Raw genomic sequence first — 16324 nt, forward strand, 5'->3', positions numbered from 1 at the left:
AGCTCATGGCACCACAGTTGCACGCTCGCTGGCCAGGTAAACCAACAGGGACAGGTCACTATTGAGTGAGTAGCACAGAGAACACTCTGGCGGAGAACACTCTTCAACAGTTATAGCTCATGCATAAAACACAAAGCTATAATCTGATTCATGCTCAGAAAAGTACATCACAATTCATCATTGTGATCAAAAAGACGTAACGCTGTCAAATCTAGTTGAAAACTATAGAAATGATCCCTGAAAGTATAGTCTTAGCTTCTCACCCCTTAGACACTCATTTACCCCAAATAACACAGAAATCATAAAAATTTTAGATTTTAGCTTCTACACTGAAAAAAAAAAACTACACAGGAATCCATGTAAACTGTGCTAAAATCATACATTTTCCTTACTGCACCTAAACATTAATTTAAGGGATTTGTAGAAAATTCCCTCTACAAAATTTCACCATTCAGAGCATCCCGCAATGGCACTAACGCAAATGTCATTCTTCATGTGTTACCCTGGTATCATAAACGCCTGGAATACCTGTTAAATTAAAATAATATCTTAATATATTATTTAGGATATATGAATCCCTTTCTCAGCACAACGACTCTCTGCATGTCTACTTCTGGTAAAGTGAGGAAGCATTTGAAGGTGAGGTGGTGACTGCCAGGTCCTTCACCGTGACTTCAAACCAGAGAACCTGCTAATCAACATTGACACGCTCCAAGTGAAACTGATAGACCTCGGATGTGGAGCTTGGTTAAAGGACTCGCCTTACACGAGATTTGCAGGTGATCGTAGAACACATATGAGACAGAATTCAAGAGAATGCAATGGAGAATCATTGTTATGACAGTTGCTGTGCTGTCTTTATTTTTAGGAACTCAGGTATACGTTCCCCCCGAGAGAGACAGTACATGGGACTTCCTGCTATTGTCTGGAGTCTGGGTGTGCTCCTGTTCAACCTGGTCTGTGGGGATGTCCCCTTTCAGACCAATGAGGAAAAGCTGCAGAGAACGTCCCACTACCTCCTTATCCAGCGGTGAGAAAAAGCAGAAACGTCACATTTAGACCTGTTACATAAAAGCTGCAAAAGTTACAAAGCAAAATGATTTCTTTAAAACTAATAATGTTTTTAATCACTATCTCATCCCTGCACTCACAGACTGCAAAACACTGATCTTGTGTTGTCTGGAGAAAGAGCCTCACTATCGGCCGGCCCTGGAGGACATCAGCGATTATGTGTGGTTTACAGATAGTCCCGAGTTTACGTACTGACAACGTTGTGAGGAAGATTTAAAAAAAATTTTAATGGGTTGTGCCATGCACCCTTGCTGGCAAGAACTATAATTAAGCATTCACGATAACTGGCAACAAGTCTTGGTGTAAAGGCATGTTTTTATAATGGTCAGAAAGAGTTTTTGATTTGCTCACTTTTAGGGAGCATGTGTTTTATATAATATTAACAATAATAATAACAACACCAATAATAATAATTGAAACATTATGTCTGTCTGTGTGACATTACAGGGTACTTATTTCACATTGTACTTTAGTTCCCTGAACTTTCCTGAAAAAAATTCCAACATTTATGACATCCCGTAATATCCCAGATAGCACAGGTACATTGCGGAGATGTCTGCTAAAGAGCGTATCATCTGGTAAACATCGCGTTCGTTTTTTATAGTCGTATTTTGATCGTCTGTAGATCTCCTGTTTGAGCTGTTAAATAATACATCGTCTTTACGTCTATACGACGTATCTTTATCATTAAATTTGCTGGTACGTGGACGGGAAGCTGCGGCATCAGCTATGACTTCAATGATTTAAGGGGAAATACGTAATTTTTTTTTTTTTTATTTGGTGGCGGAAACGGGCTTCCATAGGTTTATTCAGAAGAACTACATGAAAAAAATCTGACGTTAATTACGTGTAATTAGGAAAAGACTGGTTTATATTTATTAAATTACTGTAATTGTTTCTTTTAAAATACGGCTTCAGCTATGAGGAATCCAATCCTTCAGTCTCCGACAGAATCGGATGCTGTAAAATTCATCAAAGATTTCCTTCGCTTGGCCCCAGGGAGGATGTATTTTTTTGTTATTTGTTATGCATGTACACACTAAAAAATGCTGGGTTGTTTTTTCGACCCAAACGCTGGGTTGCCGCCGTTGGGTCATTTTTCTGGGTTATTTACAGAGTGTTAGGTAGTTTTTGTGTAACCCAGCTGCTGGGTTGAAGTTTGCTTAGCCCCTCCCCCAAAATTCACCGGTGTATTCAGCAGCTGTCAGTCAGCTCTCTTGAGCTCCTACACCGCTGATGACGGTTTATCCTCCTCGGGCATTTAAGAGAAAATGACGTTAAATACAAGGTCTGTATACACATGTTCACTCACCTAAGTCACATATGACTGAAAAATTATTACTGTATGTAACATTTATTACTGTTACCGTGTTATGGTTACACACAAACTTTCCGGCTGGTCTAAGGTATGATAATTTAGCTGAGAATAGCTGCTAGCCAAAGAACCCCACCTGTGTATAAAAGAAACGACTGGGATATCTGAGCTTTTTAGCTTTCTCTGTAAAATGTTTGCAGGGTGGACGAAGATGGTGAAGTGATGAATGAACGCTAAACTGTTAACTGTAGTGCTAGCATGACGCAGGCATTTAGTTAGGTTGCTAGCATTAGCAGCCACATATCTTTCTAAATAGAAAGAAATACTGAACAGAAATGTCACCTGCTGTTTAGCGATGTTTAGTCACGTTATTTTGGTTTAAGCTATTTCTTGTATTTTTAATCACACTTAAAATACCGACGGTTATATGCGCGTGCCTAATCTGCGGTTCGGTTCTGGTTTCGGTCTGTTCTCATGAGTTGTGAAGCGAGAGGAACAAAATATAAATATTGTTCATTTGCAAAATTAATTATATATATCTATCTCTATATTTTTTCACAGCAGTTTGTGAATGAAAAGTGTCCTGTCTGCATCTGACTTCAAGAGTTTCCTGACCAATCGTATCTAACGGTCATATTTAAAAGCCATAACATACAGTATCTATACAAGTCATCACATACAGTATACAAGTACAAAACGTTTCTGTTGGTGTTTAATTATTTTTTTCTAAGATTAACACTTATTTGTGGTGTTTTATGTTTTGTACATCTTTTTAAATTGAGACCTCATTTGTAAGTTGCTGTTATCTTGTTTTCTCGTTTTTGTATAAATTAATCAAATGTTTGCTCGTTATTAATTGTATTTTTTGTTAAAAATAAACAAATCTGTGTTTTATTATTAGTTTAGAATGTGGTCTATTTATTTATTATCATATTTGGTCATTGTAACATGCATTAGGGAGGATTATAGAGAGTATTTAATTAAAATAATGGGGGGTGTTTTAATAAAACGACGTCTATCCAACATGAATCAGACATTTGGCAGATGTATAAACATCTGAATAACATCGTCTAAAGAGCGGATCAGGGTCGTTTTAATTCATTTACGTCTTAAATACGTAGGCTAAGCGTCATTCTAACATCGACACAGACGTCTCTGCGACGTCTGCCAGATGAGCAAATGCCCTCTGCCTGACATCTGCCGGATGAAAAAGACGTCTCCGCGATGTGTGTGTGCTATCTGGGATGTCACCAACGCAGAAGTCACTTCGTCTCTATGTTACCCTGTTGCTGCTGCTGCTGATGATAATTTTGATATATAAATCCTTTTTTGAGCTCCATTTTCTTGGCGCTCCAGTGACTCTAGCGAAATTTTGCATATGCACTTCTGGCATGATGATGCATTATTCACTTGTTCCCTACCCAGTTACTTTTAAACTGAGTAGTTTCAATCCCTGTAGTCTGGAATTGTACTTAACATGGCTGAATACCCTGTGCTTTTCTTTTTTATATATATTTAGAATTTTAATTCAATTCTTTAACAAAATATTACTTTTTACGCTGAAATAGCATGCCACATTAAGAACAGTCCGAATCTGTTCAATGAAAACTATAAATATGTTAAATAAAACCTGACATCATCGAGACATAACCACCCTCTTGCGTTTTCTTGTGTAGAGAATAATTTTCAAATACATTTTCTTACATAATGATGCACTCACTCAGCTTCATCTTACCTTCACAAACATGAGATGAGTTTTAGTATATGAGATAATACCAGATTTCACAAAAACTATTAAAACTACTGCATGCACCTCAAACAATATTACTTGAACATACCAAAAATAATATTTAAACTTCATAAAATCACTCTGATTACATACTTTTCTTCTAATATCTTTTTAAAGACAAAGAACACTCAACAACTATAGCTCACGCATGAAACACAAAACTATTATCCGACTCATGTTTAGAAAAGTACATCATAATTCACCACCATGATTAGGAAGATGGACCACTTTCCTATCACATTTCTTAGTTAGAAACTATAAAAATGATCCCTGAAAGGATAGTCTTACCTGTTCTCCTCTCAGACACTTATTTACCCCAAATAACCGGAAATCATGAAAATGGTAGACTTTAGCTTCTTCATCCACCGCCTCAACGATAGGTTTTGTCCCGAGTATTCCATCCAAAGCGTCATACCAGGGAAACTTGTCTTTCTCTTTTCCAGAACCTCCCGTCTTAGTGCTTCACACACTTCTATATACTTCACCCGAAGTTTTTTTTTTTTTGTCTTAATACGGCATTGTTCAACTGTCTGAGGATAGCCTTTCTCCCTTAGCTGCTTTTATGCTCATCCGACCATATATCTATGAGGCACTTAATTTCTTCGGCACTCCACATTTCTCTGCGGTTTGATTTCATCGCGAGTCGATAGCTTGAAAATTGTTATGGAGTCAACAGGAAGTGAAAAGAAATTTTACCCACAACCCCGTATCTCTTATACCCAAAGTGCATTAAACTATAATATTTCGTCAGATTTGGTTTGGTTGCGGTTGGAGCGGTTAAAGCGGTCCGAGACCACCCCTTCAGGCAGGTCTCGGATCGATTGATTTGGTGCGCACCAAAGTACCGAGTTGCATTCACATCAACACAAACGATCCGAAGGGACCAAACACGTTTGGTGCGCACCAAATGCTGTAAGTGAGAAAGAACCCTCGTCTCACGCACTGATGCTAGCTAAGTTCGGCGCGCAAAAAAAAAAAAAAGAAAAAAACGAGCGGAGGTAGAGAAATCCGTGCGACCCAAGTCATCCAAGGTGTGGGAGCATTTCACAAACAGAAAAAGCATGGCACGGGAGCACCACGGCAATGATCCAGCACCTGAAACACGTTGGAGTGTTTGATGAGGAGGAACAGCAGGGAGTTCAACAGCAGTTGAACCAGTTGAGCAGTGACCAGGGAGGTCAACAACAGTTCAAAGTCACTTCAGAATCCTACTTTTGTTCCGTTTTGAAGTGAGGAACGTAATGTCCCTGGTGCTGGTGTTTACTCGTTATCCAGCTTGACAAGTTAGCGTTAGCTCGTTAATAACAGTAGTAAAGCAGGGGTGGTATAGTTACTTTGCATCGCAAGACTGAGGGTTAGTCCACACGAAGCCGGTGCGTTCCCTATTCGATCATTTTTTTTCCTCGTTCTAAAAAAAAAAGCGTAAACACGGCGTCGTCTCAAGAAATATCTGCGTACACATGAAACCACTAAAGTGGGGAGTGTGTGTGAGAGAGAGAGAGAGAGTGTGTGTGTGTGTCAGTGTGAGAGTTTGTGGGTGTGTGCGTCTGCAGTGTAGTGTAGAGAACAAGTTCTGACATTCAAACAAATCCTTTTTTTTATACATTATTTATTGTTCTGGCAGCTCAGGTGGCACTTTATTTCTTTTAATAGTCTATATTGTAGCGTTTTTACGCCGGGAAGAATGCTGGAGAGACGAGTGAGCTTATTTGCTACCCAATGCAATGGCTGGGAGTACTTTATTAAGCACACAGCATGTAAGGCATGAGCAGCACCTTCACTCAGGAGCCTACATTCAATTCAGCACTAGCTTGAACTGGAGCACATTACACACGTCACACAGGGGTGAACGCGAATGTAGTCCTGAGGCGGTCCGGCCTCCAGAGTTCGATGGTTCCCCGGCGTGCGGCTGTGGAGGCGCAAGACGGTCCCGGTGGGGCAAAACTCGTGCCCGCCCTGCCAACCGCACACGAGATGACATCGGAGAGCCGAGCTGGCTGTGAGTGTCCACACCCATTCGCCCCATAGGTGCCCCCACCCAAAAGTCTTGCTGCGGTGCCCGCGAGCGATGAGCGGTTCACAGTTCCACAACCCGTGCGAAACAGTGGAGCCGGTGTCCACGAGCGCCCGCAGTAAGACGCCGTCCGGCACACAGTCGATGTAAAGCCCAGCGGGGCTCCCCAACCGTCCACCCGGCGCTAGTTTAGCAGCTGCTGGTGTACGCTGTCCCTCAGGCCTGAGGACGTTGAAGCGGTAGTTCGGCTGTCCCTGAGAACGTTGCATTATTAAGCACACAGCATGTAAGGCATGAGCAGCACCTTCACTCAGGAGCCTACATCCAATTCAGCACTAGCTTGAACTGGAGCACATTTCACACGTCACTAAACAGACATCTATCTCCACACACACACAACCTGGCCGAAGCCACTACCCCAAACACCTTTCCCCAACACGGTGAACACATCATAACCCCGCCCGCAAAGCATGATGGTCGTCTGTCAAACCCCACCCACGCCACAATATATTTGGCATGCATGTGTGTTTTGTGTTAGTAAAATTTTATCATTATTACAGCTCAAGGAGCAACATGTTTGTGCACTTTAGATTTTAGTTCTGTTTTTAGATAAAGGATTGGATTTTTTTATCTGATTCATCGATTAATGAAAAAAAATCGACAAGTTAATTGATTATTAAAATAATCGTTAGTTACAGCTCTATAGTTATGTAGGATCTTTATAGTTAATTGCCAAGAGACAATCAATTGAAACATCTATTGTAATTTATAATTTAATAAATTTATTTTTGTAATTGTGCAAAAAGTTGTTGCAAGTACAAATCTCTTAAAATAATGCAGTAAAGATTGCTGTGTAGTTGTTTGTGTTCACTGTGTTACAGTGTGTAGTGTGTTACATTACTTGCTCTGGTCAATTTTTTATTTACCATGTCAAAATACTTCTAAGAAAAGTTAAATATTTTGAATGAAACTGAGTAGCCTGTGTGGAGAGAAATGTACAGCAGTATAACAGTGCCAAAACTGTCTAAAGCAAAATAGCATGTTTAGTGTTTACTCTTTATAGCATCTATACTTTCAGTGATCATTTCTATAGCTCTAACTAGGAAATGTGATTAGAGTGTGTTATGTTTCTCTAATCATGACAATGAGTTAAGATGTACTTTTCTAAGCGTGAATCAGATTAGAGTTTTGTGTTTTATGTAGAAGCTATAATTGTTGATGATTGTTAACTGAAAGCTATCAGAGGAAAAGTACATTAACTGAGTGTTTTTAATAATTTTCTTTGAAAGATGTTTTTGGATATTAGCTTTGTCTGACACAAAAAAAATATTTGTGATTAATATAGTAGAATTGCTCGATTTTCCTCCTGCTTTTGTTGCGCAAACCACCCATTACCTGTGAGGCCTAGCACATTTGTTGATTTAGAATAGCTCAGATCCAAGGCAGGCTAAACCACTGTGTGTGGCATGAAAACCTTTAGAAATGCCTGCCGTATCTATACAAAATATCCCACACATTGACTGACCTGCAAATAATAAAGACACACCTTCACAATATAATAAACACAATATAATCTGTTGTATTTATAAAAAAAATGTGTAAAAACAGAATTAAAAGTTGATAATACAATGACATGAATAAAACGAAAACTTGATAACACTCCAGTCTCCAATGTACAGTATGTTTGTACACAAATGTCATAAGCTGAGTGAAGTTATGGTCCATGGTTTTTAACATGTTGACAAAATGATGTCGTTTCATTTTCATTGGCCATCACTGAATTATAACACCAAAGATGAATTTTGCTTTTGTGTGATCTCTCCAGCTTTGCATGCTCTCTCCTCTGCCTGTTCATGTAAAAATAGCAACAAAAGAAAAAAAACCCATAAAAAAAATTTCTGTCCCTCAGTTCCCGGTTCATCTCCTCATCTTTCTGCCTTTTGTCTCAGTGGTTACTCTCCCACACTCTGTCTGTTTATATGAATAGATAAATATATGTATGTATGTGTGTATAAATAGGCACGCAATGTAGTGGCAGGGATTGCAATCAGAGGGCACTTGCCACTTTTTGTGTTCCATTGACATGGCAAATGAAGACAGACCGATACTGTAATCAAGGGGCTTTTGTTGGTGTTTCAATGGCATGGACAGCTCAAAGGCCAGCCAAGTAACACACCTATTTCAATGGGAGGGCAATTGGCACTTTGGCAGCATTCCATTGCATGGCATTGATGGCAGTATGGCAGATACTGTAATGCAATTAGCCAGGCTTTTCACAACATATGAATGCTGTAGAGGTGGCCAAAAGGTGTGATGTTGTCCATTGTGACTGTGTATGTAGGGGAGTGGCATTGCATGATTACAGCACAGTGCTGTGCATAAAAGCAGAGCGATCCAGACGGGAGAATCATTTCTTCTTCGCATTTCTGAGAACACACATCAGGATGGCCACCGTATCACTGCCACGCAGGAAGAACCTCTCCACGCAACAGGCTTTGGCCTGGCTTCAGGAAATGGACGAAGCAGACTCTGATGGAGGAGAAATTTCATTTGTCCAGCAGGCCACTGATACCTCCTCAGAAGAATCTGAAAATGAGACAGAAGAAGAACCCAACATGCCTCCACGGAAGATGCACCGTGGTACTGGGAAGCCCTGTCTGAGCCAGACGGCAAAAGACGGCACCGTGTGGGTAGAGGAGGACATTGGAATGCCCAGTGCAGTAGCAAATCACTCGGGCTTTACTGCACAAGCTGGACCCACAGAGTCTGCTAAGGTTTGTCATTGCCATAGTACATATGATATTTATATAAACCCATTTAGAGTGAGGTTCATTTAAATTTACCATTCTCTATTTGTTTATTTTCCAACAGCGTAAAATTACAAGCGTGCTTCAAAGCTTCCTTTGCCTGTTGGACATGGGAATGCTGCAGACCATCAGGGAGTGTACGGTCCATCAAGCCCGCAAAACAGATCCGGACTGGAATTTGGCAATTGATGAACTGATGGCATTCATTTCAATTCTGTTTGTAAGAGCAATCGTGTGTCCCATTGGTGCTATTGTGGATTGCTGGTCAGAAAGCCTTCTGGTGCCAGTAATCAAAGAGACAATGCCCAGAGATCGATTCATTTCAATTATGCAACACCTTCGATTTGATGACAAGGACACGCGGGCAGAACGGGTAAAAACAGACAAATTTGCTGCCATCTCTGACATCTGGACACGCTTCAACAGGAACTGTGCTGAGAGTTTCAATCCAGGGGAACACATGACCATAGATGAACAGCTGTTCCCTACCAAGGTTCGTTGTCCATTCACACAGTATATCCCAACCAAGCCAGTCAAAGTTGGGATCAAGTTCTGGATGGCCACGGATTTGGAGACCAAATATGTCTGCAACGCATCTCCTTACTTGGGAAAGGACCCCAGTCGTCAGAAGGGAGAGAGGCTGGCAGAGAACTTGGTCATGAATCTGATGGAGCCATTTTTAGATGATGGGAGAAATGTCACGACGGACAATTTCTTTACTTCACTGTCACTGTCGCACAGACTGTTGCAGCGCAAAACAACGCTACTGGGCATGGTGAATAAAGTTTGGCGTGAACTTCCTCAACTTGCCACAGACACTACACAGCGAGAGGTATTCTCCACTTCAGTGCTTAGAAGTGGCAGTGTCTCCTTGACAATTTATGCACCTAAAAGAAACAAGACTGTGTGTGTTCTAAGTTCCATGCACCAAGACGTGACGATCTGTGACGGCAGAAAGAGGAAACCCAACACAATAACAGACTATAACAACATGAAGGTATGTGAACGTGTGTATAATTTTACACCAGTGCTACAATGTTTTCTGATGTGTACTATACAGGCCTATAAAAAAAAAGCACATATACTCATGACTCCCTCTCTCTTTCTCTCTCTCTCTGCTTTTACAGTGTGGTGTAGACGTGTTGGACCAAATGGTGCGGATGTATTCCGTAAGAGCAGCAACACGCAGGTGGCCAGTAGCAGTTTTTTACAATATGCTGGACCTGGCGGCGGTGAATGCCTACATTTTGTACAAGGCATGTACAGGGTGGACAGGCACAAGAAGATTGTTTCTGAGTCTTCTAGCTAAGGAACTTCGTTTTCGATTCATGGAGCACAAGGAAATCCTGGCACAGAGACAGGCTGCTGCAGCTGCTGTGCCAGGGACTGTACAGACAAGGCAGTGCCAGGTGCAAGAGAGCTGCAAGAGGAATCACAGCAGGTTTGCCTGTGCAACATGTCAAAATTTCACCTGTGCCAAATGCAGGGACAATGAATACTGGGTCTGAAAACGCTGTAAAGTTTGAAACACTTTAAAATAAAACATACTTGTGTATCTATATATTGTGAATCTATATATTGTGAATATTTTGTATAAATACGACAGGCATTTCTGAAGGTTTTCATGTCACACACAAAGGTTCGGCCTGCCTTGCTTTAAGGTAACAAATGCAAATGTGCCAGGTCTTACAGGTAATGGGTGTGTTTGCACAACAAAAGCAGGAGACAATGGAGCTGTGAAAATCTCAGCAGGGGTGCTAGTAGGTGTTATGTCCAGGGAATGTATGCACATTTGCACAGGGTTAGTAAATCTAGTGTTAAACAGTGAGTGAGGGTAGTGACATAGTATTATCCAAATAAGGAAAATATACCGCTTAACCTGTGCAGGGTTGTGGGGGCCTGGAGCCCATTCAGAGAGATTTAGGGCACAATGTGGGGTATACCCTGGACGGGGTGCCAAACCGTTGCAGGGCGCACACACACATACACACGCACTTACTCATTCTCACTCGCTCACTCATTTTCTATACTGCTTTATACTATACTGAGGGTTGCAGTGGCCTTGAGCCCATCCCAGGAATCCATCGCAGGGCACACACAAACACTCACGCACACACTTATTTATAAACTACGGGCAATTTGGGAATGCCAGTTAGCCTAATCTGCATGTCCTTGGACTGTGTGGGGTATCCAGAGTAGCCGGAGGAAACCCACCAAGCATGGGCAGAACATGCAAACTTCCTTCATGCAGACCAGAAGCAGGAATCTAACCCTTTTTTCTGGAGTTGCAGAGCCACGGTGCTAACCACTATGCTACTATGCCACCATAAAAAAGGATGTGTGACCATTGAAATATTTTTCTTTTCCCCTTTTGTATCAAGTTTATTCTTTGAATGCATTACCTTCATTATTATTATTTGGGAAGGAAGGGCCCAATGAGTGTTTATATACAGGGCCCAGAGTTCTCTGATCTGCCCCTGCTGCCTCACATGGAGCTCCTGGAGATCATGTGGGTGATTTGGCTGGTGAGTGAGGATATGAAGCATATTAAGAAGTAATTGGTCCCGAAAAAGGAGAAAATAATTTTATATTATTAGTATTAATCAATGATATAACAATGATATTTTTATTTACTATGTACTTTTTTTCATAATTTATTATTGAAATGTCAATAATCAGTTAAAATGCACATGGCAGGTTGGAATAAGAAAAGCAACTAAAAAATCTTTAGGCATTTGTAAAAGTTGACACTTTTTACACTCTAAAAACAAATGGTGCTATATAGCACTAAAAGTGGTTCTTTGGCTCGTAATCATAGGGGAACCACTTTTAGTGCTATATACCTTTGTCAAATGGTTCTATGTAGAACCATTAGATGTACCATATAGCACTTTATTACTTCAACAAAAATGGTGCTCAATAGAAACAATCATAGGGGCTTGTAATCATAGGGAAACTTTTTTGGAACTTGACACCCACTCTTGAAGCTATGGCACAGTTGTCAAATGGTGCTATATACCATTACAGGTACCTGTTTGATCTAAAAGTGCTCATTATTCCAAATACAACCATAGATAAGTAAATGTGCTCATAAATGACACTTTTATTTAAAAGATGAATTATATTCAATCATATCATATCATTCAATCAAAACATAAATAATACATAAATAATCTTAAACTTTAAAAGCCTTATAATTTATGACAAGTCAGGGAAGAAATATATATTAATAAATAAATAAATAAATAAAAATATACACGCACACACATATGCATTAGAATAGAACTCGCAATGCAACAAGGTTTACAAACACTTACTGTAGCCCTGTAATTCGACTGAGTAGTGAGTGAAATGAAAAAAAAATTCTTAAACACAACCAACTGCAAACGTAGTTGTATATTCTAAAGTCCAGCAGTGTCTTTAATTGTTGCAGTGCACTAAGCCCTTCAGGATTTCTTAAACAGGAGAAAGTGGAACTAGAAAGGCCAAAAGATGCAGAAAGAATATCGACTCCTAATCTACTCACAGACTGAGTTGTACACCCATCTTTAGGCATTTGTAAAAGTTGACACTTTTTACACTCTAAAAACAAATGGTGCTATATAGCACTAAAAGTGGTTCTTTGGCTCGTAATCATAGGGGAACCACTTTTAGTGCTATATACCTTTGTCAAATGGTTCTATGTAGAACCATTAGATGTACCATATAGCACTTTATTACTTCAACAAAAATGGTGCTCAATAGAAACAATCATAGGGGCTTGTAATCATAGGGAAACTTTTTTGGAACTTGACACCCACTCTTGAAGCTATGGCACAGTTGTCAAATGGTGCTATATACCATTACAGGTACCTGTTTGATCTAAAAGTGCTCATTATTCCAAATACAACCATAGATAAGTAAATGTGCTCATAAATGACACTTTTATTTAAAAGATGAATTATATTCAATCATATCATATCATTCAATCAAAACATAAATAATACATAAATAATCTTAAACTTTAAAAGCCTTATAATTTATGACAAGTCAGGGAAGAAATATATATTAATAAATAAATAAATAAATAAAAATATACACGCACACACATATGCATTAGAATAGAACTCGCAATGCAACAAGGTTTACAAACACTTACTGTAGCCCTGTAATTCGACTGAGTAGTGAGTGAAATGAAAAAAAAATTCTTAAACACAACCAACTGCAAACGTAGTTGTATATTCTAAAGTCCAGCAGTGTCTTTAATTGTTGCAGTGCACTAAGCCCTTCAGGATTTCTTAAACAGGAGAAAGTGGAACTAGAAAGGCCAAAAGATGCAGAAAGAATATCGACTCCTAATCTACTCACAGACTGAGTTGTACACCCTTTTTACAGTGACAGGAAGTCTAGCTGCATCTTTCAATTTCAAAACAACACACTCCAAAAAGGTCAATGTCTTTTTTAGTCCTTTAGGATACTCGATTTCAAATGCAAAATATATGCACAACAGGAGGCCCAGTGCCATTGAGATGTCCTCGCTTTCATTTGTAATCAACTGGCCATCCAACATGAGAACAATATGGTCATACTGCATGGGATGGCCCTCTCTGCAGCCCTTAAGCAGCATCTTAGGTGTTTGGATGTCAGAAGGGCTGGTCTGGGCATGGCCCTAAGGAAGAGGGCATAATAGCATTAACCATCTTCTCATAATTAAAGGAAAACATTTTAAGTTAAATACTAATCATTTTACCTCAATCTACACTAAGTACACCATGACAAAAAAAAAAAAAACAGAATTTTAAAAATGTCTACATTTATCAAAAAAAAAAAAAAAAAAAAAAACACAATAGAACATTTGCTTAAGTCCAGTTAGGCGTTGATCTACCACTGAAATTATTTTAGAAACATCCGTATCTTTTGCCCACTTTCTGCAACTCTCTAACACAATTTTTTTTGGTCATAACCCATTTTATGTTTACTCTAATTACAAAAAAACAACAAACAAACTAATATTTGCAATTAAATAATTTTCACAATTTCCAAAAAATGTGCAACAAGTGTAGGGCTTTGATTAGATTATGCTTGACACACTTTCATCAAGTGTTTATGGCTCACCTTAACTTCAAAAAGCAACCCTGGGTCCTCCTTTAACAGTGCAGGCAAGAGCAAAATAGCTGCTTCCAACTGTAGCCCTTCAAATAAAGTAACATCAAGACAGGGTGTGTAAGACAGGGTGTAACAGGTATGATCTCAGGTCAATAGGTAGGGTATCAGTCAGTGTACCTGAAAAGCAGTGTAGATTTAATTACCTTTTTTCATTCTGCCATCTACACAGTCCTCAATTTTGCACCTGAACTTCTCTTTCAGGGGACTTCGTGAAACTCGAAGGACCTGAGGTGCCATTACAGCAAGCTGTGTTAGAATTTGTTGGTCCACATCAACAGTGGTGTGGTCTCTCATAATCCAAAGAAGCTTATGTTAAGATAAAAGGCAAAGTAGAACAGACATGTATTAAAATATAGTCAACTCAATGAAAGGAGGCAATTAACACACTGTTGGACTTACTATTTTGGCCAGTCTGAAACACAGGAACTCCGAGAGAGTCTCCTCTGTGCTGTGGTTGGACACAAAATTTCTTTGGTAGCATTTCACCAGTGCCATCTTTTCTTTGATGAGCTCTAGATTTGGTCGAAGCTTCTCTGTTTCTTCCTTAATTACTCTCAGATGTTCCTTGATGCTTTGATCATCTTCTCCGGCATCAACCTATTAGGGTAGATAATTGTTATAAATGGGGGTTGTCAATAAAAATGACAAAAAACAGATGACTTCTATGGACTAAAGGAAACTGAATAAAAAGTTTGAATGACTACAACATATGAGACCAACAATCTTTAACCCTCTGGGGTCTGAGGTGATTTTGGGGTCCCTGAGATGTTTGGACATGCTCTGATATTTGTGGTTATTTCAGCTACTTATAACATACTATTGATCAACATATAATTGTTTTTGTATACAGCAGAAACTGTGCTACAATAATATGTGACCAGGATGGATGTACATGTTTGCATTTTTTAGAAAAAAAATTATGCGTGGTTAGTATGTTTTGGAGAAACTTTCTAAAATAAGGCCATCCAAGCCATAGTGAATGGTGCTGAATAAGAATTTAGAGTAACCAGTCTATTAGGTTAGAATATTTACTTCACAATGATGTGAAAATCATTTCAATTACTTATTCGCAGAAAACAATATAGTGTTTTAAATTTTAAAAGACATGTTTTGAGGCTGAAAGCCAGTATGCGGGGGCGTGAGAATGGCCCATTAATATTCAGTGATTCTCACCTGAAGAGACAAAGACCACTCCTCTAATGGCCCATTAATGTGACAGTGACAGGTAAGGCAGGTTAGAAATAATGTGGGGAGATGAAAAAAACTGTTTTTTAAAATAATTTGCTTTTTTATTTACAACACAGTATAAAATATACATCATAAAGGTCAAAGACACATTATTGAGCACACTGATCTAACTACAGAGATGTGAACAGACATAAATTCAGGGTTCACTTGTTTTCAGGATTGACTCTGGATTGGAGTTTTGCTGCTTCTTTGCATGAATTCAAGAAAAAATAACTACCATCAGTATTCTGGGAGCTTGTTTTACCAGAGAATGTCAGTTCAGTTGAAGATCATATGTTGGTACAGCACTCCTAGAGCTGATCATCTTGAAGAGACTCGAGTATATGTCATCCAGGTTTATCATGCAGCAGATGTCTGATCACTAAAAACAAAACAAACACACAAAAACATCTGTGAGCATGTTGATATCAGTATATGTATCATTTTGTTTTATCGTCTATTATATCAAGCATAGAAACAGCATTGCGTCCAAAGAAATGTAATTAGATGTCATCTTCAAAATGCTTCACTCGCATTCAAACCTTTTAGTCAGGATTTACAGTATATTAAATAACTTGCAGGTTGATTTTACCTCAGTAAGTTAAGGTTAGTGTTTGGCCTGGCTTCGTCACAAAACGCGGTAACGTTACAACGTTTGCAAGCAACAATGAAATATTTGATTAATAACAATTAATTTCTGTGGCACTCACCTCGAAAAATATGTGCCTATTTCTTCCACTGCAGTATTTCTCCTGGTTTTGTTGGGTCCAACGACGAAATTTTCTCCTGAGGGAAACTTGACGCTCGCGCACTAATATCGTGCACCTGGCCCGCACACACTAATGCGCGCGTAGGGTTACGGGGTTACGTGGCGTGCTCTGGTCAAATGTATTTCCGGGCAGTTCCAACTCATGTTTAAGGGCAAAGTGCTTGTTCATGGTGGGTGTTTATTATCT

General features: G+C 39.3%; 1 long non-coding RNA gene, 2 other non-coding genes and 1 pseudogene across 4 annotated transcripts; 1 reads left to right on the forward strand and 3 right to left on the reverse strand.

Moving 5' to 3' along the window:
• Window positions 1–74: 74 nt before the first annotated feature.
• Window positions 75–253, reverse strand: LOC128514554 (uncharacterized; annotated as a pseudogene).
• Window positions 254–4250: 3997 nt separating this feature from the next.
• Window positions 4251–4461, reverse strand: LOC128514550 (small nucleolar RNA U3). Its single transcript, XR_008356507.1, has one exon. It is a non-coding gene; the product is annotated as a small nucleolar RNA U3 (small nucleolar RNA).
• A 2790-nt stretch (window positions 4462–7251) lies between these two features.
• On the forward strand, window positions 7252–7457 carry LOC128514552 (small nucleolar RNA U3). Its single transcript, XR_008356508.1, has one exon. It is a non-coding gene; the product is annotated as a small nucleolar RNA U3 (small nucleolar RNA).
• Window positions 7458–14290: 6833 nt separating this feature from the next.
• Window positions 14291–16264, reverse strand: LOC128514407 (uncharacterized). Of its 2 annotated transcripts, XR_008356451.1 has the most exons (4): window positions 16079–16264; window positions 15634–15750; window positions 14541–14738; window positions 14291–14447 (listed from the first exon to the last, which is right to left on the reverse strand). It is a non-coding gene; the product is annotated as an uncharacterized LOC128514407 (long non-coding RNA). The 2 variants fall into 2 exon arrangements; XR_008356450.1 differs by having other exon boundaries at window positions 15634–16264.
• Between the last annotated feature and the right edge of the window lie 60 nt (window positions 16265–16324).

This window comes from Clarias gariepinus, chromosome 26 (genome assembly GCF_024256425.1).
Source record: "Clarias gariepinus isolate MV-2021 ecotype Netherlands chromosome 26, CGAR_prim_01v2, whole genome shotgun sequence".
Lineage (NCBI taxonomy): Eukaryota > Metazoa > Chordata > Actinopteri > Siluriformes > Clariidae > Clarias > Clarias gariepinus.